General features: G+C 36.5%; 1 long non-coding RNA gene and 1 pseudogene across 3 annotated transcripts; one reads left to right on the forward strand and one right to left on the reverse strand.

Moving 5' to 3' along the window:
- The first annotated feature begins 1,255 nt into the window (after positions 1 to 1,255).
- On the forward strand, positions 1,256 to 4,927 carry LOC146698378 (uncharacterized). 3 transcript variants are annotated; one of them, XR_014923022.1, is made up of 5 exons: positions 1,256 to 1,607; positions 2,305 to 2,370; positions 2,715 to 2,870; positions 3,323 to 3,415; positions 3,713 to 4,927. It is a non-coding gene; the product is annotated as an uncharacterized LOC146698378 (long non-coding RNA). The 3 variants fall into 3 exon arrangements; XR_014923023.1 differs by lacking the exon at positions 1,256 to 1,607 and adding an exon at positions 1,614 to 1,763; XR_014923021.1 differs by lacking the exon at positions 1,256 to 1,607 and having other exon boundaries at positions 1,614 to 2,370.
- A 1,507-nt stretch (positions 4,928 to 6,434) lies between these two features.
- LOC146698379 (chemerin-like receptor 1) lies at positions 6,435 to 7,411 on the reverse strand (annotated as a pseudogene).
- Between the last annotated feature and the right edge of the window lie 235 nt (positions 7,412 to 7,646).

The raw sequence follows: 7,646 nt of genomic DNA on the forward strand, positions 1-7,646 counted from the left end.
GACCTGTCGGTGGTTTGGTTGAGCATTTGAAGCCTCACTACCAAACCAGCATTTCATCTCCGAGGAAGTTATCCCAGAGAGAAGTAAAGCAAGTGTTTACGTTCATCTCTGAATGTTTCTAAAGCATTCCCACGTTAAGCTTAACAACCGATATATGGAGCGACTGCCTCTTCTCTCCCCCTCCCTCTCCTGCTGCTACTTCAATCATGAAACTGATCAATGATCAGCTGATCGGCTCCCGTCTCTTGTTTGTTTTTGATCAACTTTGCGCCAGAACGAGGAAACCAGCTGCTAAACAACAGCAGCACGTTTAAGCTTGATAAGCTGTTGTTAGAATTTATTGACAGCTGGTAACTGTGCAGGGGCGGGTCTAGCAAAGTTTTGCCAGGGGGGCAGGTAGGGCATTAACGGGGAAGGGGGGCGGTTCACCATGAAAAATGAAGTGGAGATCTCATTTAAAATAGCTAGCTTTTAATAAATAATTATCTGAATCTTACATCCAAAGTTTTAATCTCTTGTAAAATGTATAGAAGTCCATTACTGTATATAGTAACTATTAAGTCTAATATACTCTAGTAAGCTATAGTACTTTTTCCTTTGGGACAGTACCATCTGTGCAGTCTGCAGTTCTGTTGAAGAAAGATGTTGAATCTATTTAATTATTGTGGAAAAATAATTGATTTCTGTGAATTTTCTTTTACACGTGCATTAAATTAAAGTTGATTATGTCGATTAATGCATCACGAAGCGGAGGGTGGGGGGTGGTTCCCTATTTTTTTTTGGTGGCAATCCTATTAATTAGGTTGCTTAATATTTCTGATAAGTACTGTTTAAAATACCAGAATAGGGAGGATCATGTAGGTTACGTTTATTAGATTGATCAGTATTGCTGAACTATAAAATAGTTTTTGCATACAGGCATAACAGAATAGCTTTAGTGTTTGTTTTTTTTACTTGAGTATGAACTTATACAAAATGCAGCAAGATATTTTATTGATTAAAAAATACACTATATCGGATTCATATAGGTATATATATAGGGCAGCACGGTGGCACGGTGGTTAGCACTGTTGCCGCACAGCAAGAAGGTCCTGAGTTCAATTCCACCATCAGGCCGGGGTCTTTCTGTGTGGAGTTTGCATGTTCTCCCCGTGTTTGCGTGGGTTTTCTCCGGGTACTCCGGCTTCCTCCCACCGTCCAAAGACATGCAGCTTGTGGGGATAGGTTAATTGATTAATCCAAATTGTCACTACACTCAAAAAAATGAATGAGGTGGATTGTTCAGTGTATATTAATTATTTATTTTCATTTTACTTAAAATATATGTTTTTGTTAAGTTAACATATGTTTTTCTAATCAAGTCTACGTAATTGTGTCTATTATTCAACGTACATAATACTAATGTGTTACTTGATCGCATAACATTTAAGTTAAGTCAATTAGGATCGATATACCTTGTATATCCACAAGGTGGCAGTAATGCAAAAACAGTTGTAATGAAACCGCGCAGAACAAGAAGGTTTCACGGCTTGTGCCTGCTCATGCACAAGACTTCAAATTTAACTGAAAAAGGCTGTTTTGGCGCCAAGCTGCTGTTTCTTTGAGAGGTAAGACCACTTTTTTCTTTGACTATGTTGTGTAGTATCTATATGTCCAGCATGGTTATATTTTGCGTTTGTCTTACAAGACATGTTATATCGTTTGCGTGTGCTTGTTTTACATTAGTTTTACTGGGTCCTGGACATGCTTATTTTGTGGACTGTGTAAGAAACATTTTTATTGTTTTTTGTTTTATTAAGGGATTAGCTACAGGGGTTCATGGGGTTATTCTTTCAAGGGGTTATTTTTCCATTTGCTTTCTTGGGATTCCTTTTCTGTAATCCGAGAGTCGGAAATATCGAATAGGATAGCAAGGATAGCATAAAGTGACATTTAAAATCCAAAAAGTCAAGGGCGAAAGCCACTGTGACACCATTGTTCTGCTCTATCAGTAATCTGTATTATGTAAAAATGGTCTGTAAATACAGCATGTTTCCTAGCGGAGTTATACATATCAATGTAGTTATAAATTACAGTTTGTGAAAGTACACACTTACTTTTTTTAATAAAATTATTCAAGACATATGAGTGGACAGACAATGGAGGTCGACAGACCTGGTGATAATTGCTTCTATAGAAAGTTAGCACATGGCAGTGTCAATCTCTTGCTTTTCTTCTGAGTAGTATTTTATTTAGTTGTAATTCAAACAATAATTTGCTTCTTGAAATTAAGGAATTAATTTTTTTTTTCTTTATAAATCTCAGATCCTGCCTTTACCTGCTCCCTCCTATACTGATGTGGTGTATGTGGTATTGCTGAGCTTGTATGTGGTATGTGAACTGTTATACTTTTAAAAACAAAACTGTTTTATAAGTTAAGTTTTCTTTTGTGACCCATCCCATGCCCCTGTTATTTCTTCTCCACATCTGAACCATGGTTGCAGTTCAAGGGCCTGAGGCATGAAATTCTTTTCAGATCAGCTGTGATCAATATTTTTTGGAACTTGATAAATAACAATAAAAGCTGTAATGGCTCCATTAGCATTTTGTGTAAATGTTTGTGTTAAAATTATAGCTTTAATGAGGTCTTACTACATTAGTTTTAGTTTGTATATGTGTACATATAGTATGTATATTTACAGTACAGTATGTTGTGTTTGTTGACATATTTTCAGGTGGAAGCAGAATATGTGAGGATTACTACTGCTGCACATGTTCCAAGGCTTTTTACACAACTTGACCAATACACTGACCAGCTCATAAAAGTCTTCAAGAAAAAAGGAGGCGTTGCAGGGAAGAAAATTAGACAAACTTTGGCCCCAGCCACACAGGTGCGTTATTCTGTTGGTAGCAAAATATTATGGCTAATAAGATCATTTTCAAATTTAAACAGCTAGTGTATGGTAGCTGCACAGTGCACTTACATTTATATTAAGCAAGACAAAGTTTGGTACTCAAAACGTTGGAAAATTTAAATTACCTAAACATATGTAAAATCTGATCCCTTGATTTAGGTTAAACCAGAAGTGAATGTTTTTATGTTATGTTTTGAATGCAAAAAAGATGATGTATTAGTTTGTCTTTACCTCCATTATGGACATATATAATGTGGTGGAAACCCTGCCCAACAGGTTAACTATTCATGTCCATGTGATGATTAGTTGGTCTTGTGTACATGTCTATCTGTGCAGTGGATATGTCATTCATTTTGCGTATAATGTGAGTTTCTGTCATCCTAAAGTATATCTGTTTTCTCTTCCTGTATCTCTGCCACTCTCTACAGAAGGAAACCATTGAAAAGGGGAGGGAGTGTGTCCTCAGGGCACTACCTTTTTACCTGAATGAAGACCCAAGCATCCTCTTCAAAGAATAATTGGTTGGTAATTTTAGTTTAGTTTTTTATCTGTATTAAACCAAATTTTGAATAACTAATGTTGTTGCATGTTGTAATGTTGTTGTTGTTGTAATTTGCATGGAACCTGTTTAAATGTTTTGGGAAATCTTCTTGTATACCCAAACTATTTATATTTATCGTTGAATCTGTAGTCTGAAATAGTGGCGCACTGGGGTGCATGTTCCTAATATTGTGTTTACGTCATTAAAGGGTAGCTTTGGCCCTTTTTCTTTCTTTTTTTAAAACTGGATGCCATTTTTCTATGTTTTTGTGTCTAAGCTACAGCTGTTCAGAGGGAGCTGGAACAAATTACCCTTGCTATCTTTACCATCGAAAGAGCTGATGCCAGCACTCCTCCAGCCGATGTGGGTATAACCATCTAGTGTGTCCTGCATGACCTGGAAGACCTGGCCTCTGCATGTGCACTCTTAATGGGTGGGATATATGCACTGAATCTCAGTTAACCTCAAGACTGAAAGCTAAGAGACAATCAAAAGTATTGAGATTTAAAGGATTTAATTGAGAGATGATACTGCACCAGAAATGTTGAAGGGTGGTGTGTATATTAGCGTTCAAGGCATATTGTTATGAGGTGGAAATATGTTCATATTCAGTTTGTGTTACATTGTGTGCATTGTAAAGGTAATTGCAATACATACTAAAAATAAGGGTAAGTTAGGAGGTTGATCTGATATCCTCGTGTTGGTGTTGTTCCCAGATCATCATACTAAATGTTGTTCCAGGATCAACATTGCAAGTGACCAATCAGAATGTTGTGACGTCATACTTTTGCGACTTCGGGAAAAACCGGCGTAAAACAAAAAACTGTACTTAAGCTGCGTGAAACCGCCTCTGTCCGCCGATCAACTGACCCTAACCCTAACCGTAACCCTTTAATAAACAGTAAGCAGAATTGATATTGTCCTTGCAACATTGGAATTTCATAAATGCACGAATGGCTTGGAATAGAATAACGTCACAACAATGTGATTGGTCACTTGCAATGTTGAACCTGGAACAACATTTTCATGATGGTCTGGGAACAACACCAACACGAGGATATCAGATCATCCAAGTTGGGAATGCAGGATGAATGTATATTTTGTGGACTTTTAAAGACGAACAATTGTTTCCATGTTAAAATGTTTACATCTGAAGTTTTTTGCCCAAACACTGGTAAAATAAATGTTGACAGTGGCGAGTGTTAAATGGTTACTGCTGTGCTGTTGCAAAAAAACTGAACGCTGACAAGCTGTTTTATTGTTAGACCATAATGTTGGCATGTTTTGTTAAAGTTTTATTTGGGATGGTGATGTAATTTTCTTTGATTGCTAATATCAGTGGACTATTTATTATTATTATTATTATTATTATTATTATTATTGTTGTTGTTGTTGTTGTTGTTGTTACATTTTTTTTTTTTAAATTGTGGCTGTTGAGGTGGACACTTCACTTTGCATTGTTAAAGGAAAGCACTTCATTGGCATTGTGTTACTGGACTGACCCTAAGCAATCATTGCAAATAGCAACTTTGCTATCCATTTTAGACACTAAAAGAAAAAAACACTCACAGACCTTACTAGCATCACATGTGCATAACTCAAGTGTCATCTTATCAATGTGTTATGTGATCTTCAATGCGTTTTTTTTTTCTTCTATTTCTGGTAGATACAGACATTTAATTTAAAGTCTTGATGTTGCATCTGTCTACATACTGTTAATTACTAACCCTAATGAGCTGTTGTGTTTTATTTTGGACTGGGTTTACACAAATGCTCACTGAATGTGTTGGCAATAAAATAAATTTTAAAAAATAAGTTGGATGTACTTAATTCATTTGTGTGGAACCTGTTGACAAAATAGATTTATGTAAAACTAATTAATAAAGCACAAGGTGGCTGAAAATATAATATTTGAATTAATCTAACTTAAATTTAACATTTTACTGCCACAAATAAGAAATGTGTTGAAGTAACTAATCTAAACTATCTAACCTGAAAATATATCATCTATGTTCATACAACATAACTTGATTTAGTTAGTCTTAAATATGTCTTGTTAATCTTAAGTAGTTTTTTTAAATTAGATGAACTAAAGATTTTTGCTTTAAACTAACATAATTCAATTTCGTGGAACCTGTTGACAAAATAATTTTAATTAAAGTCAACGTTTCATTTTTTTGAGTGTAGGTGTGAATGTGAGTGTGAATGGTTGTCTGTCCCTATGTGTTAGCCCTGCGACAGACTGGCGACCTGTCCAGGGTGTACCCCGCCTTTCGCCCTATGACAGCTGGGATAGGCTCCAGCGCCCCCCGTGACCCTGAAAAGGATAAGCGGAAGAGGATGGATGGATGGATGGTATCGGACACAAAAAAGTGGTATCGTGCCATCTCTACTTTGGACACAGAGAAAACTAGGTTCTAAAATAAGTAAAACTAAGAAAACAAACACAAAACTGAGACAACCAGAAAGAAAACAATCCATTTCCACAATTTGTAAATAAAAGTACAAAACCCAATATAAATAAACACAAATACAAAAATTATTGCGAAAATAAAAACTTGGGCAAAAGATACAGGGACTGAGACAATCGCAGGTAGTATAGATGGATATATCAAGTTGCTCCTGTTTGTCACTTTTTATGTGTTTCTCACTTGTTTTTGGTACATATGGAGAATACTGTGCGTAATAGGCATTGCATTATTTTGTTTTTTGATTAAGAATGTTAAGAAGTTACACTAAAATATTTTAGCATTCCAAAGTGTTTCAAATGCCCCCAGAAATGTTAACTTGCTGTACAATATCACAGTAATAATATATAATATAGTTAAAAAAGAGAATGCTTTTGATCAACATTCCTAAAATTAATTAATTAATATTATTAAATCTTAAGAGATGAACTCTATAATTTGAGAGGATCCATGAATTTAAAGAAAAGGTAATTTGTTAGACACAGTTAAAGTCACTATGTACAGTACAATGTATTTATCTCTTTAATCGCATTACAACTGTGTGTCAGACTCTAACTTCTTATTGTTCTGAGTGGTTGCATTTGTATAGATATAAGAGCGAGGAACTTCTTCCTGGAAGGCAGTCTCCAAGATGTTGTGGATAGATTTGTGGACTTGACTCTTAAAATCCTGGCCCATGAACACATACAGCAGTGGATTCAGGCAGCTGTTGAGAAAGGCCATACTGGTGGCTATTGGTAACCCAATTATGGTGATATCATCTAATATCTCACTTGAATATTCTGGCATGTGATTTGCCATCTCAATTAGACCCATGATGTGAAAGGGAGCCCAGCACAGAAAGAAAGTGATGATAATGGCAGCGATGATCTTAAAGGGGCGACTTGACTGATTGGCCAGTGTGCGGTTTCTTCTGAGACGATGGATTATAACAGCATAACAGGAGACAATGACAGTAAAGGGCACAACAAATCCCAATAGGAAACGCGTGATAATCATGGCCTGATGAGTCTCATTATATGTGTCCTCGTCACCAGAAAGAGCATAGTTGTTGAAGCAGTTGATGATATCCTTATTGTGGTACGATGGTCCGACGTCCCTGAAGATGAAGTATGGAGCACTGAGAATCAAAGCAACCACCCAAACACACAGACTCACATAGGATGCCTTGCGTACATTTCGGTGGTTCTGAGCCCAGACGGCCACACCACAGACACACATCTGTCCACACTGATCACCACCAGAATGTAGACACTGGCAAACATGTTCAGAAAGCTGATAGTGGTGTTCAGCTTGCACATGAACTTGCCAAAAGGCCAGTGGAAATCCAAAGCTGTGTAAGTCACACTCAGGGGCAAAAACGCAGTGAAGAGGAAGTCAGCCACAGCAAGGTTGAGGAACCAAACTGTGTTAACAGTTTTCTTCTTCTTGAACCCGGTCACCCAGATAACCACTCCATTCCCGAGCACACCGAGGACAAAAGCCAGGGAGTACACAACCATAGACATGGTGTTCAGAGAATGTCTCAACTCAGCATACTGGTAAACAGGTGCAGCAGTTGTCAAATAAATATATAAATGCATTATGTAAAATTCATCTTTCAATTTTTTTCTTTCTGTTATAACTAATTGCATTGAATGATACTCAGTTATTTTTTAAATTGCTACTTAATGTCTAGTTAGTTGTAAACAAATCTTAAACACTAACTGCTTCAATTAAACACTGACTGCATTTAGCAGTGAA

Source organism: Copadichromis virginalis, linkage group LG11 (assembly GCF_057382275.1).
Source record: "Copadichromis virginalis isolate Kocher_CV1m ecotype Utaka linkage group LG11, C_Virginalis_male_GT1.1, whole genome shotgun sequence".
NCBI classification, from domain to species: domain Eukaryota; kingdom Metazoa; phylum Chordata; class Actinopteri; order Cichliformes; family Cichlidae; genus Copadichromis; species Copadichromis virginalis.